Source organism: Monodelphis domestica, chromosome 1 (genome assembly GCF_027887165.1).
Source record: "Monodelphis domestica isolate mMonDom1 chromosome 1, mMonDom1.pri, whole genome shotgun sequence".
NCBI classification, from domain to species: domain Eukaryota; kingdom Metazoa; phylum Chordata; class Mammalia; order Didelphimorphia; family Didelphidae; genus Monodelphis; species Monodelphis domestica.
Genome location: NC_077227.1, coordinates 390,719,893 through 390,735,508, shown reverse-complemented (window position 1 = coordinate 390,735,508; position 15,616 = coordinate 390,719,893). Strand labels below are relative to the sequence as shown.

Below are 15,616 nucleotides of genomic sequence, written 5' to 3'. Positions count from 1 at the left end.
ATAGAGTCACTTCATTCCAGTTGATCCAAGCAGTTGGGATCCCTGGGCCCAAGCGTTCTTGAGATGAAGGACTTCTGGCCACTCGGAGCTGTAGGAACTCCGATTGCCCATTCGTGGCTTACACTCAGAACCCAGGCGGGCGAGCATTGTGATAGCTTGCATGCAAACTCCAGATTCTCTGCACAAAAACTTAAGCAGTCTTTGCTGGGTAGGATGCCCTTTGCTGAATTTATCCCATAACGGGGAAGCACTGTCACTGAAACCAATTCAGCTGTTTGCCTTCAAGTACCCTGGATTGCGGGTGGTATGAGACCAGCTGAATTTTCTGGGCAGACTCCGAGGCTTTGGGGAATGCCATGAGCACAACAGCTTGCCCCGATATTTTCTCTAAGATCCCAGCAGTAGGGGACAGCTAGGCGGTGCAATAGACAGAGTGCCTGGCTTGAAGTCAGGAAGACTCATCTTCACGAGTTCAAATCCAGCCTCAGATACTAGCTGTGTGACTGGGCAAGTCACTTAACTCAGCACTTAATGCTTTAGTTCCTCACCTACTAAATGAGCTAAAATAGGAAATGGCAAACTACTCCAGTATCTTTACCAAGAAAACCCCTAAAGGGGTGGTGAAGAGTCAGCTGTGACTGAGAAACAATTGAACAACAAAAACCAGGGATAGAGCTGGAACAGGGGAGGAAATTTCATAGAAATATGGCAAACATTTATTCATGAGAAGAGAGGGAGCACCTCCTTAGGGATGGCTGCTTTCCTGGTGAGTGTCATTTTGTAAATATGATGCACTGACCCTGAGTGCTTCCCAAAGGCCAATGTAAGGAAAATACATGTTGATAAAGGATCAACTTGTGTTAAAATTTGTTTAAAGTATTTACAAAAGCAAATGGCTCACCTTGCTTTAAGGATACTCCAAAGAAGAGCAAAACTCTGTCAATAGTACCTTAGAAAACCCCAGGGCCTCCTACGGTGCAAAAAAAAAAAATGAGTTGACTTAAAAAAATGGAGATAAGAGCAAGGAGAAAGAAAAGAAACAGTTGCTGGGGTGGGAAAAATAGATTTTCATGGGAGATACAGTTAGAGCCACAGAGACAAGAGTATGAAAAGGCCTGGATACTCCTGGCTACTTTCTGTGAGTGAGAAGAGTAATAATGAAACAAATAGGAGGCAGCTGGATGGCTCAGTGGATTGAGAATCAGGCCCAGAGACAGGAGGTCCTGGGTTAAAATCTGGCCTCAGACACTGCCTAGCTGTGTGACCCTGGGCAAGTCACTTAACCCCCATTGCCTAGCCCTTACCACTCCATTCTTCTTCTTTGGAACCAATACATCATATTGATTTTAAGATGGAAGGTAAGGGTTTAAAAAATAAATAAAATTTTAAAAAAAGGAACAAATATACAGAGAGCTTTAATGATGGTGATTAGTATAGGTTTGGGTCCCTGGGCAAGTCAATTAACTCTAACTGCCTAGCCCCTATTGCTCTTCTGCCTTGGACAGAAGACAGAAGGTAAAGATTTTTTAAAAGATCCATTTTATAGTGGGAAAGCATATTCAAGTATGAATATTTATTCATTTATTTGAATCTCACTTGACCATGCCTTTGTAATGAATCCTGCACTGCCCTAACGATCACTTGGTAGAATCTTTGGTCTCAGGAAGAAATAGCCAACCTCTCTAAGAGGTGTGCTTTTTCCAATTCTACCCATTTTGTGTCTTATAATTAAAAATTTCTTATCTCCATCTTTATACAATAAGGAAGAAGACAGACTAATGGGCTGAAGAGGTCAAGGGAGAGTTTGACACTTTAGGGAAACTGCAGATCAAATGCAAATTAAAGGGGCAGCAAGGTGGCTTATTCAGGGAAAGGATGCTTTCCAGCACTTACAATTTTCTTTTGAAATTCAGTTTTATTTTCAGTTCCAAATTCTCCTCCTCCTCTGTCCTCCTCCCACAGCCACTGAAAAAAGAATAAAAGCAAGTTTTTTACAAATTTTAAATTTGCTTAAAAATTGTTTAAATAAGTTACAAATTTTACAGTTAAGCAGGTCCTATATTAGCCGTGTCTCAAAAAATAAAGAGACTTAAATCTGCACTCTACGGCCATCACCTCTCTAGAGGTAGAGAATGTGTTTCATCATGAATCCTCTGAAATTAAGGAAGATCATTGTTTTTATCAAAGTTCCTAAGTCTTTCAAAGTTGTCTGTTTTTACCGAATTGTTGTCCTATCAGTTGTTCTTCTTGTTTTGCTCACTTCACTTTGCATCAGTTCATACAAGTCTTCCTAGGTTTCTCTGAAACTACCATCCCCATCATCATTTCTTACAACATAATAGTGTTTTGTTATATTCATGTGCCTCAACTTGTTTAACCGTTCCCAGTTGATGGGCACTCCTTTATTTTCCAATTCTTTGCCACTACAAAAAGATCTGCTATACATATTTTGTACAAAGGAGCCCTTTTTTCCTCTTTCTTTGACCTTTTTAGGGGCATAGATCTAATAGTGGGATCACTGGGTCAAAGGGTCACAGTTTAATAGTTTTGGAGGCATGGTTCCAAATCTCTTTCCGAAATGGCTAGCAAGGGGGCAGTTTGGTGGCTCAGTAGATTGAGAATCAGGCCCAGAGATAGGATGTCCTGGGTTCAAATTTGGCCTCAGACACTTCCTAGCTGTGTGACCCTGGGCAAGTCACTTAACCCCCATTGCCTAGCCCTTACCACTCTTCTGCCTTGGAATCAATACCCAGTATTGATTCTAAGATGGGAGCTAAGGGTTAAAAAAAATGGCTAGCAAGACCAGTTCACAGCTTCACCAACAGTGCATTGTTGTGCCTATTTTCTCACAATTCTTCTAACATTTGTCATTTCTTTTTTGGTGAACTTTGCCAGTTTTAGGGGGTATGAAGAGTTGCTTTAATTAGCATTTCTTAAATTATTGGTGATTTAGAGCATATTTCTATATGGTTGATAGTTTGGACTTCTTTCCCCTGGAAACTGCCTGGGCATAACCTTTGACTATCATTTGGAGAGTGTCTTTTTACTCTTATAATTTTGATTCAGGACCCTAACTATCTTAAAAATGAGACGTTTCTCTGAGAAACTTACTGCAAAGATCCCCCCCAATTTCCTGCTTTTCTTCTAATGTTAGCTCTATTGTTTTTATTTGTGCAAGAACTACTTAATGTTATATCATCAAAATTGTCCATTTTACCTCTGCAGACTTCTTGATCTCTCTTTTTTTTCTGGTTGAACTGGTGTCCAACCTGCATTTTTCTTTGAGGCTTTGCTTGTGTTTTCCAAGTCGTTATCTTCTTCTATGTTTATTTCTTGAGTTTCTCTGTCTTCATAACAGCTCTTTATACTGGGGTTCTTATCCTGTTTGCTCATTCTTCTAGCCAGCTTCTTGACTTTAGGCTTTTTATTATTAGTGTTAGGTTCTGTGTACTTTTTTAAATGTTTGATTTAGTATGTGTTACATTGGTTCTGTGTACTTTTGGAGGGAATGGATGGCCTAAGTTTTCTTGCCTTTATGTCCTCCTGCTGCTTCCACAGCTCTAGCTTGAAGTCTGTATGCTTTCAGTGCTCCCAAAGTGATATGATCCAGGGCAAAGTCTGCTCACAGCCCTTCTTGGTCTGAATTCTGCAAGTTCCTGGTCCAGGTTTTGGTCTGTTGGTTTGTCCCTGATTTGGGGAGTTTCAGTAGACTATTGTTGGACTCAGCCAACAATAGAAGACTCTGTAGCTTCAATGTGACTAAGCTTCAGGCTTCCCTTTGGGCTGGAATTACTGCTTTGACCCTTCCCGGAAACCAGAACCAAGTCCCTGGTCCCCTCCTAGAATCAGAGCCACATAGTTACCATTTGCTTCTGGAACTTCTCTCTTGCCTAAAACACAGGCCCAAATTATGACCTTCACTCTCCACCACCCCTCTGCACAGATCTCTTTCTCAATATGACTGAGACCTGGATGATGGGTGATGGAGCTGCCAGATAGTATCTGCCCCTCTTTCCTGGTCTGGTTCAGTGATCCCCTGGGATCTCTTCCTGCCCTGATGCCCATTCTTGGCTCCCTTTCAGTCTTTGTGTGCCAAAATGTTCCATGTGTGTCGTACTCTTGGCCAGACCCTGTCCCAGGTATCCACAGACTTCTTTATCTCTCTAAACTATCTTGAACTACAAAAATGACTCAATCTGACTTTTTCTTGGATTTCCCAATAAGCATTCAATCTGGTGTGTTTTCTAGGTCTTTGTGAAGGTTTGCCAGGAGAGCTAGGCTATTCATCTTCCTGCTCCTGCTCCCCCACCATCTTGATAGTCTCCCACTGAATATCATGTTGATGTACCAGTTTATTTAGTGTCTGACCAATTTATTTAATAAGAGGCTTGTAACTAAAGCATATTATATCCTCTCCCTTTATCCACCCAGATAACGGTTCATATCAACAATAAACTAACAACTTTTACCTTGAACCAATATTGATCTCATTTGTTTCCTGTATTTCATTCAGGAACACATTGAGAGTTTCCATTTTCCTGACTCCATTTAGAGCCATGACGTTCTCACTGTCCCTGTTTGTGTTATCTTTGTTTTTTCTCCCTTTGAGATCAGACATTAACAAATTGTAGGACTCTGGTTTATGTTTGCAGGACACACAGTTAGTTTCAAAAGCCAATCCTCTCCATTCCAAATGAAGACATAGTAGCAGTAGAACTAGTATTAGAACGTTCCAGAACTAGTACTATGAAAATACATTTATATTACACTTTAAAGTAGGCAATGCACATTATGTCTCTGAGAGGGAGATCCTGCAGAATTATCCAAATTTCGCAGATGAGAAAATAGAGGTTTGTCGAGATTAATTTGTTTTCCCAGGGTCTTATAACCATTTATTAATTGGCAGAGCCTGAGCCTTGCAGCCCGTCATCTACACCATGAGGCTTGCTGCCTTCCAGAATTAATCGTGGAGCTCTTTTAAGATGGGATTTATCAAGTAACAAAGTGAGAGTCATTAACACTTTAGAAAAGATAAGGACAGTTGTTGACCATTATCTAGGCTAGAAGAACAAGATAAGGACAGCAGTAAGTAGGTAGGTCTGATCTCCAGCCTTGAGTAGTTGGATTTCAATAATGATAATATAACTGACATTTAGTTAGGACTTCAAGGTTTTCAAAGTATAACATTTTTTATACACACATATATTAAACCTCACAAAAACTATGAAACAGCTATCATGGTGTTTTGGGGTTTTTTTACCACTTATCTTCTGCCTTAGAATCAATGCTTAGTATTGGTTCCAAGGCAGAAGAGTGATTGGGGCTAGGCAAATAGGGTTAAGTGATTTTCTCAGGGTCACTTATCAAGGAAATGTCTGAGGCCAGATTTGAACCCAGGATCCCTGTCTCCAAGGCTTGATTCTCTATCTACTGAGCCACCTAGTTGCCCCTGCTATCATGGCATTATTATCCCCATTTTACAGTTGTCAATCTGAGGTTCAAACTGGATAAGGGACTTGCCCGTGGTCACACAATTAATTGGTGTTAGAAACAGGGCTTCCCTGCTCTAAATTTAGCCCATAATTCATGGCTCTGGACTGCCAAAGAATAACTTTCTCACTTCTTGCTATGCTGATCAGACAGAGATTCTAGCCATCTCTGCCACTGACTTGCTTTGCTGCCCTGGGTCAGCCTCTCCCAGAAGCTCTCTAGACCTCAGTTTCCCTTTCTTTCAAGCCAGAGGACTGGACTGGATGATCCTTTCCAGTTCTGCCACTGCTGACTCTGTGAATTATTTTTCTTAAAAGAGCTCTGGGGCACAAAATGGCCCAAAGAATAAATGATTACTTAACTCTGGGCAAAAACAAAGCATTAAATTATAACAGAAGGAAGTGAGGGGGGGGGGGACAGGGAGAAGTGATTGTTTTTTCTTTTCTCCTTCATTTAATTTAAAATTGATTAAAGAGTTCCTATTTTTAGTCAAAGTATTTTTAAAATAATCTTTATAGTGCTCTTAGTGCCATTTGCTGTCAGCTAATAAGGGTGGACTCATTAACAACGCCTTTGGCTGTCAGGACAGGATATTGGCCAAAAACCATTGGGTTTGAAGTTTACATCTTTGTGTTTAAAATAGAAAATTATTGAGCTTTTCAGGATGCTTGGAAAGGGGGAAGGGCAGCAAGTGCTCACTGTGGGCTCTGAATTTATGGAAATAGCTGCCTCCTTGACAGACAAGGGCTGCTTTGCCAAGTGCCTAGAGAGCCTGTCTCGGAATATTTACCCCAGGCTCTGCCAAGGGAAAAGCAGGTTCTCCTTGACCTCCTCTCATCTTAGTCTGGATCTGAGGCCTCCAGAGATCAGCTGTCACGTCCATGAAGCATTGGCTTCAGATGGGTCTGGCGCAGAAGGGGAGTGGTTTTCATTACAATCACTAGGGTGAGGGGTCAGAGGGTTTGGTTGGGTCAGGGGGTCTCATGGTTTCTCTCCTCCTCAAGAGAAGTTCTCCATGTTTTGTTCATCCTCTTTACCACAACACGTCCTTGACTCCCCAAGGCTAAAATCCAGTGCCAGCTTAGAAGACTAAAAATGTTCTTAGCAAATCCAGCAACCACTTTTCCCCCAAGTCTGTCTAAGAGAAGGAAACTCCCCTTTCCATTTTACATTTCTGAGTTCATAAACACAAATTGATTAATATCACTTTTCCTCTTAGGAATGAGGAAGAAAAAGTCGCAAGTCATGAAATTCCTAGACTAGTTTTCTTCGAATAACATTTCAGTATCTGCTAATTCCTGGTTTCCTCCTTGGTCTGCTTGATTTTCTGGCCTCCGGGATGAGGATGTGGTTGGCATAAGCCCAGAGAAAAGGTGTCTCCAAACTCTCATCTGGACATGGCCCGTCCTCTGGCCCCCACCCCCAGATTTGGGCAGGGATGCTGGTACTCCCTAAAAAACGCCCATAGGGACAGACTTTCTCCCCAAGCCCTGTGGCAGCACTTTCCTTCACATTTCTATCTAGGAAATGGCATAATTGGCTGCCAGCTTTCCACCCACAGATATTGGAAACTGCTCCAGGGGCAAATGCTGCTTCCTGAGCTGAGAGGATGGGGATGGGGGAAAGTTATATTCTGCTATTCAGAACCCCATTTGCTTGCTAATAGGAACCACATAACTGACAGATCTCTTATTGATGTACTAACTGACAGATCTCTTATTGATGCACAGTATTGTATAGTTTGCCAAACATTTTCTTTGGATCCATTATCTTGTAGCTCTGGAAGGGAAGCAGGGCAGGGGTTACTGCCTCCATTTGGCAGAAGAGGAAATCAAAGCTGGAGGAGGAGTAACTTTTTGAGGGCAAGGCCAATGGAGTGCTGACTGTGGGGTCAGTAAGACCCGAGTTTGAATTCTGCCTCAGATCCTTAATTGTTGAATGTTTTTCAGCCTTAATTTATTCATCTATAAAAACAAGGATTATTGTGAGGACCAGATGAGGTAACATGAAGCATGCTTTGCAAACTTTAGAGTAACATATAAATTCTTGTGGAAAGAAACACTGGCCTTGGAGTCAGGAAGCCCTGAGTTTGAATCTGGCCTCAGATACTTACTAGCTCTGTGACCTTTTGTAAAATGAAGATATATACCTCATAGGACTGTTGTGTGGGTCAAATAAGATAATCCATGTAAATTGTTTTTCTCACTTTAAAGAGACAGATAAATGTAAGCTCTTTTTTTTAAAACCTTTACCCTCTATCTTAGAATCACTACTGTGTATTGGTTCCAAGGCAGAAGAGTGGTAAGGGCTAGGCAATGGGGGTCAAGTGACTTGCCCAGGATCACGCTAGGCTGAGAAGTGTCTGGGTTCAGATTTGAACCCAGGACCTCGAGCTGACTCTAGTCCTGACTTTCTTTTTTTTTTTAATTTTATAATATTTTATTTGATCATTTCCAAGCATTATTCATTAAAGACAAAGATCATTTTCTTTTCCTCCCCTCCACCCCCCATAGCCAACGCGTGATTCCACTGGGTATCACATGTGTTCTTGATTCGAACCCATTGCCATGTTGTTAGTATTTGCATTAGAGTGTTCGTTTAGAGTCTCTACTCTGTCATGTCCCCTCAACCGCTGTAGTCAGGCAGTTGTTTTTCCTCAGTGTTTCTACTCCCACAGTTTATCCTCTGCTTATGAATAGTGTTTTTTCTCCTAGATCCCTGCAAATTGTTCAGGGACATTACACTGCCCTTAATGGAGAAGTCCATTATGTTCGATTATATCACAATGTATCAGTCTCTGTGTACAATGTTCTCCTGGTTCTGCTCCTCTCGCTCCGCATCACTTCCTGGAGGTGGTTCCAGGCTCCATGTCATTCCTCCAGTTTATTATTCCTTTGAGCACAATAGTATTCCATCACCAACATATACCACAATTTGTTCAGCCGTTCCCCAATTGATGGGCATCCCCTCGTTTTCCAATTTTTGGCCACCACAAAGAGTGCAGCTATGAATATTCTTGTACAAGTCTTTTTGTCCATTATCTCTTTGGGGTACAGACCCAGCAGTGCTATGGCTGGATCAAAGGGTAGACATTCTTTTATCGCCCTTTGGGCATAGTTCCAAATTGCCCTCCAGAATGGTTGGATCAATTCACAACTCCACCAGCAATGCATTAATGTCCCAACTTTGCCACATCCCCTCCAGCATTCATTACTTTCCTTTGCTATCATGCTAGCCAGTCTGCTTGGTGTGAGGTGATACCTCAGAGTTGTTTTGATTTGCATCTCTCTGATTATAAGAGATTTAGAACACTTCTTCATGTGCTTATTAATAGTTTTGATTTCTTTATCTGAGAACTGCCTATCCATGTCCCTTGCCCATTTATCTATTGGAGAATGGCTTGGTTTTTTGTACAATTGATTTAGCTCTTTATAAATTTGAGTAATTTCTAGTCCTGACTTTCAATCCACAGAGCCACTTAGCCACCGCCATGCTGCCTCTCTTTTACCTCTTCAATTACACCAAGTCACAAGTCTCAGAGTTAGATGGTAGGCAACACAGTGGCTAGAGTGCTAGACCTAGAATTGGGAGGTCCTGGTTTCAAATCTGGCCTCAGATCCCTCCCAGCTGTGTATCCTTGGGCAAGTCATTTAACCCCAATGCCTAGCCCTTACTGCCCTTCTGCCTTAAAACCAGTACTTAATATGGATTCTAAGAAGAAGCTAAGGGTTAAAAAAAAAATGCCATGACCTGGAGAGTTCTAGCTCCTGACTTGACCTGAGTTCTAGTTCCCTTTTATCACCAACTCATTGTACATTTTGGGCCAAAAGAACTATGAGTGTTTAGCCTGGAGAAAAGAAACCCAGGTGAGCACAGCCTTCCAGTACCTGAAAGACTGGGAAGAGCAACTAATCAGTCAACTCACACTTATAAGGTGCTGGCCGCTGTCCTAGGTGCTAGAGATACAAAAATCAAAGTAACAGCCCTTGCCTTCAAGGAGCCTATGTTCTAACGGGCGAGACAGCTACATAGACACAAAACATGTACTCATATACATGTATATTAATATATGTCCCATGTATTATATGTGTGCATGCAGAAGTAATGTATCTGTGCATTATATGCACATGTATACAAAATGAACACCAGATAATTCAGGGAGAGGGAGCACTAGCAGTCATGGGATCAGGGAAGGCTTCATGGAGAAGGCAGCACATTAGCTGAATCTTGAAGGAAGCCAAGAGGTTTAGACCTCAAACAGTGGAGTTGTTTGGAAGCAACAGGGGAAGCCCTGGAGTTTGCTGTGTGAGGAGAGGTCACAATCTTCCCTGAACTTTAGGAAAAGTTGCTTTGGTAATGGCATGAAAGATAAAGTGACGGAGCTGGGGGCAAGCTATCCCAGAAGACTCATGATAAAAAAAAAGATGCCATCTACTTCCAGAGAAAAAAAACGAGTCTGAATCGAAACCAAAGCGATTTTTTTCACTTAATTTTTTTTTCTATTTGAATTTCCTTCCACAAAAGGATTAATGTGGGGAAATGTTTTCCATGATTTCACATGTAAAATCTAAATGAGATTGCTTACCATCTTAAGCAGACTGGGAAGTTGGGAGGATGAATGGAAGGAGAGAATTTGAGACTGAATATTCTTTGGAAAAATGTTGGAAACTGTTTTTACATGTAATTGGGGAAGAAATTTAATTTAATTTTTAAAATATTTTTAAGAAAGAATTAAGGGGCAGCTGGGTGATTCAGTGGATTGAGAGCTAGGCCTAGAGACAGGAGGTCCTAGGTTCAAATCTGGCCTCAGACACTTCCCAGCTGTGTGACCCTAGACAAGTCACTTGATCCCCATTGCCTAGGCCTTACCACTCTTCTGCCTTGGAGCCAATACACAGATTGATTCTAAGATGAAAGATAAAGGCTTTTAAAAAAAGAACAGAAAAAAGAATTAGATTGGTCTTGCTTGGCCTCAGATGGGAGAAAAACTACCAGCAATGAATGGGAATTGCAGAAAAGATTTCAGCCCAATATATGGAAAAAAAATTCCTGCTAACTAGAATCATTCAAAAGGAATGATTCAGGAGAAAATAATAGCAACCCGCATGTATATAGTACTTGGAGACTTGTAAAACACTTTACAAATATACAGTCATCCCTCACTATATCATGGTTCACTTATTGTGACTTCACTGCTTCACAGATTTTTTTTAAAAATCTAATTCTGTATCGCAGAGTTTTTGCTATATTAAGGGATTTTTGTTAAAATTAAATTGATTTAAGAGTGTAGAAAGTATTTAAGAGCATATGAAGTGTTTATAAGAGTATGAGAAAGGTTCATAAGAGTGCAGAAAAGGTTTATAGGAGAGTGGGAAGGGTTTATAAACCCTTCAAATATATATAAATAATAAAATAAATATAATGCTGCTACTTCACAGATTTTCACCTCTCACAGGGGTCTCAGGAATGTAACTTCTGCAATAGATGAAGGATCACTATAATCTCATTTTATCCTTACAACAATCCTGGGAGGTGGGTACTAATATTATCCCCATTTAAAAATGGGAAACTGAGGCAAACAGAGGTTAATTGACTTATCCAGGTGGCATTGATAACTAGTGGCCAGAACAGGATTTGAAACTCAGTTTTCCTGACTCCAGCTCCAGCATTCCTATCCACTTTGCCACAGCTCCCCAGTATGTCAGAGGAGATCTTTGAATAGAAGCTTGATGGTTTCTTGACAGGGGCTCTATGGATAAAATTTCTTCTTAGGTCTAGCCTTTCAGCTCGCTTCCCATTCTAAAAATCTGTAATTCTAAGCCAGTTCCCTTCTCTAGCCTCAGTTTCCTCCATCTACAAAATAGTAGGATTGAGTTAAATGGTCATTAAGGTTGTCTTCCGGCTGGCATCACATGGTTTGAAGTAGTGTGGACTTAGATTTCACTTGCATCTGAGATGCAGAGGCATCTCAACAAAAGCGTCCCTTGCAGGATCAGGCATTGTTCCTGAGTTCTGAGCGCAGGGTACCCTCCCCACATCCTCTAGGTGCTGGGTGTAAATAGTGGTTGCAATGATCCCAGAAGTGAGGTAAATGTATAGACTGGCTGCCTCCACTCTCAGGCCAAGGTTCTGGTCCCCTGAGACCACTTTGCAAATACACAAATGCAGAAAGTCTAAAACCCGTTTGACACAGTCCAGCTTCTCTCTGGGTGGAAAGATGGAAACCATCAGCCGTCATTCTTGTCTGCCACCTCTACCTGCCCTGCCCAGAAATGCTCTACTACAGGGGGCAGAACCAGGAGCCATGAGTGAAAGGTACAAAGGCAGATTTAATCTGGAAGCAAGGAAAAACCCAGCACCCTCAGAGGTGTCCAAAAATGAAATAGGCTGCCTCAATAGAGAGTGAGTCTCTTGTGCCTGGAAATCTTAGAGTGGACGCTAGATATGGCTAGAGCCGTTGTAGAGGGGATTTCTGATTGGGTGTAGGATGGACTAAATGCCCTCTTCAGCATGAATCCATGAAATTGTCATTAGTCTATCAGTCTCTTTATCAACTCAACCCTGAGGGCCTTTGTCAGGTCAATGCAGATAGCATCTGACACATTCAAAAATACACTGAACTTGACTGGATTTGAGTCCCAGATGCCCCAATTCCTACCTGTTTGACCAAATGAAGGAAACTACTTTATTTCCCTGACTTGTTTCCTCCCCAGTAATAGAGATAATAATAATCACCCAACCTGCTTTACACAACTGCTCTCAGGATAAAAAGAGGTCTTTGGGGGCATCTGGGTGGCTCAGTGGTTTGAGAGCCAAGCCTAGAAAAGGGAAGTCCTAGGTTTAAATGTGACCTCAGACACTTCCTAGCTGTGTGACCCTGGGCAAGTCACTTAACCCTCATTGCCTAGCCCTTACCACCCTTCTGCCTTGGAACCAATACACAGTAGTGATTCTAAAATGGACAGTAAGGATTAAAAAAAAATAGGTGCTCAATTTAAAAAAAAATGCTATGCAAATTCTAAAGCCTCTACGCCTTTGAGAGATTATTAATATTGGGTCCCAATCTTTTTTTCCCTGGGTTTTCTTTCCTCTTCTTGGCCAGGTCAGAAAAGCCTCATTGCTAAGAGGTACATAAAAGCAGATTCTACAACACGGATGAAAGTTGTCACTCTGGTGGCTTATTTTCATGCATATTTACTTGTGTCCATATCATATATCCCATTTCTGTCTCCCTGTAGAATGTAAGCTCCTTGAGAATAGGAACTTCACAGCAATCTCCGACTCTGGGGTGTGATACAGGATCTGCCAAGTCTGTTCCTGAGTTCCTTAGTGCTGCTTAGAGAGCAAATTCCACACATCCAAAATCTTACACATTTCCCAGAACCTCCTCTCCCCTCTGCCCCGCTCTCCCCATAGTTGGACAGCTGGCAGAAATATATTTCTTCCCTGGCCAATACTCCAGGACAGACCTGAAAAGTCATCATTTCATATCAAGCCAGTGAGATTAGAACTATTCTGTATAAGGAGGTCTTGGCCAGCAGGGTGGAGTCAGGGGACCACAGAGTTATTATAACTCTTAACACCCAGAGTGTCGGCAGCTCTCCCTGCAAATCTTAAGGCCTTGCACGTGGCTGGCAAGCAATCCTGAGTTACTGAGTTTCGTCCCTACCTCAAAGGGCTCCCAGTCCATCCTGCCAAACACAGACACGCCCAAATGGCTGGGCAGAGGTAAGAATCTTTGTAGGAAGAGTTGTCATTCTTTCTCCCCTGGACAGTTCCCAAGCCTGCCAACATTTTTGCTAGGGGGCACTCAATAAGCCACAGAAACTGACTATACTAAAATGTAGTCCAGGAGTCGGGGTCTCAGCCTGGGACCAATTTGGTTCAACTGTTTGAAATTAGCTGAGCAGAAAAGAAGACAGTACGGCTCACCACATATTCATGGGTTTTCTTGGGTTCTTAATAGTTCAAAAACATCTTTGATTATAGAAACATAATTAGTCAAATGATTCATCTGTAATATCCCAAATTCATCTGTTTCAAGATTTTAAAATCTGACATCTCATTTTCATCCGACCCCTGCAGTGCAACTTCCCAACTTTCTAAATTCCTGGTGGAGTTGGAAATGGGGATGAAAGACTTCCGAGCCTTCCTTTTAATGGTCCCCAGATTGGAATCTCTTGGCTTTTCAAGCATGTCTCTCTCCAGGGATAGGTCCCATTGCTGCTGTTTCCTCCCCTTCTGATCTTCTGCCACTTCCCACCCCCACTACCAGGTTTGGCTTCAAGACTGGGCAGCCCCTGGAGGTCTGTCAGGCCCAGTCTTTCAGTGTCTGTGCCTTTTTAGCCCCACAGCCTTTCTGAAAATCTTGTCCGAAAAGTCTAGACTGGGAACCAGTGATAATTTTTAAAATCCCACTTAACAAGCTGATCACAATGACCACCCTTCCACCATAGAGCGATAAAAGAAGATGGAATTGAGAATCAGAGGATCTGGATTCAAAGCCTAGGTCTGTAGTATACTACCCATGTGACCATGCATGAGTCATATTTCTCCAACCCTCATTTTCCTCATCTATAAAAAAAAAGTAATTGGATTAGATTGACTGCTAAGGTCTCTGCCAGCTCTGAATCTAGATTTCTATGATCCTTGGAAACCATTACAAGGGTCAGCCTAAATTCTTCCCATTAGTTGTGTTGGACTCTGGAAAGTAGCCCCCTAAATCTGTCGGGTATTAATTCATATGCAGTTGCCTTGCCTGCCCCACCAAAAAGGGCTTCCTGTCCTCCTCAAGCAACCATTCCATCAAACTCTAAGTATCCTCTCCAACCACCTAGATCTCCTCAGCAATTGCCTCACCCCATCCTGGGTGCCCTCTGCACCACCAACCACATTTTCCATACCTTGACCTCTCCCTTATTCACATCTCATTCCACCTAGCCTTACCAACATCCCACTCTAAAGCTCTCCTCTCCTTCTACTCTTCTTTCTGGAATGCCTGCTCCATAGGCAACAGACTTGCTTTCATCTTTCATCCTTTACCTCTAGCTTCTTGCATTCACTGAATTTTAGCTCCTGTACATATGTCATGGGGGGAGGTTGGAATATTTTTTGCTCCCCTTTGCCATTTCCCAATTGCCCAATAACCTTTCCTCCTTTCAAGTTCATTCGGTCATACATATCACCCAATCAAGACTCAGGTAACCATTTTCTACCAACTTCCAGAAAACTCCTTCCTTGATTAATTCAACATCTAGCTTACAATCTTTTTCTCCTCCCCATCCCCTTCTTATCATACTAGTGTACGTAGATAGAGATAGATAGATAGATAGATAGATAGATAGATAGATAGATAGATAGATAGATAGATAGAAAGATAGACAAACACTTCTTCAAATACTCTAGCTTCCCAGTTCCTCAATGTACTTATTTCCCATGTTCTTCTCCTTCACTCCACCTCGGCTAAACACAAAGAAAGTCATACCCTTGGTTTTGTCATCACCCACAAATGTTCTGCTTCCACATTCATGAACTCTGAAATTCTTTAATCTGATCACAGTCTTCTTCCTGTGCCTTCCCCACCAATCCTCAATCTCTCCCTATTGACTGGCTACTTCCCTGCTGAACAAGCTCATGGCTCTTGATCCTAAAAAGCCTCCCATTTGATCCACACATTCCCTCTAACTGTTGTCCCCTATCACTCCTCCAGCTTGTGAATAAATTTCCTTGAGAATGTCATCAGCGATCAATGCTACCTCTTCCTTTCCATTCAGTCTCCTCTTAAGCCTTTGAAGCCTTGCTTCCAACCTCATCATCCAAATGAAACTACTCCCTCCAAAGTTATTAGTCATCTCATATGACTTTTTCCTTGATCTTCATCTTGCTTGCTTTCTTTGCAGTCTTGGACATTGTCATTCACACTTTTCTGCTTGATACTCTGTTCTCTCTAGGGTTTTGTGACATTGGTTGCTCCTGGTTCTCCTGTCTCACTTCTCTTTCTTCTTCTCTTCTTCCTCAATACTGTTTGACTTGGTGATCTCATGTGCTCCCACAATTCAGTTATTGATCCCTATGCAGTCTGTCTGACTATCCCTTGCCTCTCTTTAAACTGGATGTCTTATAGTTG

General features: G+C 41.9%; 1 protein-coding gene and 1 long non-coding RNA gene across 2 annotated transcripts in view; one reads left to right on the top strand and one right to left on the bottom strand.

Moving 5' to 3' along the window:
* The window catches only part of LOC103093681 (uncharacterized), a 123,360-nt gene that overhangs the window by 9,553 nt on the left and 98,191 nt on the right, over positions 1-15,616 (bottom strand). Inside the window, exons 2-3 of the long non-coding RNA XR_008915199.1 lie at positions 1,894-1,965; positions 902-970 (exon numbers count right to left, since the gene is read on the bottom strand). This is a non-coding gene — a long non-coding RNA (uncharacterized LOC103093681). The remainder of the gene's footprint in view (positions 1-901; positions 971-1,893; positions 1,966-15,616) is intronic.
* Positions 1-15,616, top strand: part of COL23A1 (collagen type XXIII alpha 1 chain) — a 492,298-nt gene that overhangs the window by 396,632 nt on the left and 80,050 nt on the right. The window lies entirely within an intron of this gene.